Source organism: Chlorella variabilis (genome assembly GCF_000147415.1).
Source record: "Chlorella variabilis unplaced genomic scaffold CHLNCscaffold_2, whole genome shotgun sequence".
Lineage (NCBI taxonomy): Eukaryota > Viridiplantae > Chlorophyta > Trebouxiophyceae > Chlorellales > Chlorellaceae > Chlorella > Chlorella variabilis.
Window position 1 is genome coordinate 1,012,040 of NW_005435086.1, and position 748 is coordinate 1,012,787.

Consider the following 748-nt stretch of genomic DNA (forward strand, 5'->3'; position numbering starts at 1 on the left):
GCAACTGCAGCCAGCGACACTAGTAGCCTATGGCGCTGGCCCCCCGATGGACAGGCATCCACCCTGCCGCCTGTTGCGCAACTGCAACAACTGTACGGCAGCCAACAACACCGGCCACGATACGAGTGGCGGCTTGCGTTTTTCACAGACGGTAGTGTGCAAGCGACAGAAGAGGGAGCCCTCGTGGGAGCCGCTGTATGGCACTCGACCTCGGGGGCCTACAAGATCAACACTAACGGGGACGGTCCCGACAACACCATTACCAGGGCAGAGCTGGCCGCCATCTTCTGCACGGTGGCACAACGGCTACCACGTACTGACGAAGGCGTGATATTCACCGACAGCCAGGCTGCTATCCACCTTCTACATCGAGCAGTGCACAAACCCCACACATTGGAGGGCCACTTGCACAAAGAGCTACTGCTCAATACGGCACAGATACTCGTTGAGCGAGCAAATGATGGGGTGCGCACACGCATCCTGAAGGTGAAAGCCCACAGTGGAGTGACAGGCAACGAAGAGGCGGACGCTGCCGCGAAAGCTGCGGCTGGGGCCGATGAAACCCACGATTTCGTTATGCCAGCCCACAAGCCCTTTGGCGGCCAGTGGCAGCCGGCCTTCTTTGAGCCCCCGCCAGAAGGGGCAGAGGGGCCGGCCAGTCTCAGGGCAGTGTCCAATCTCACCAGTGCTCTCCGTAAGGCCGTACATGCCAGCACCAAAACCGGCACCAGCAAGGTGGGCATCTATG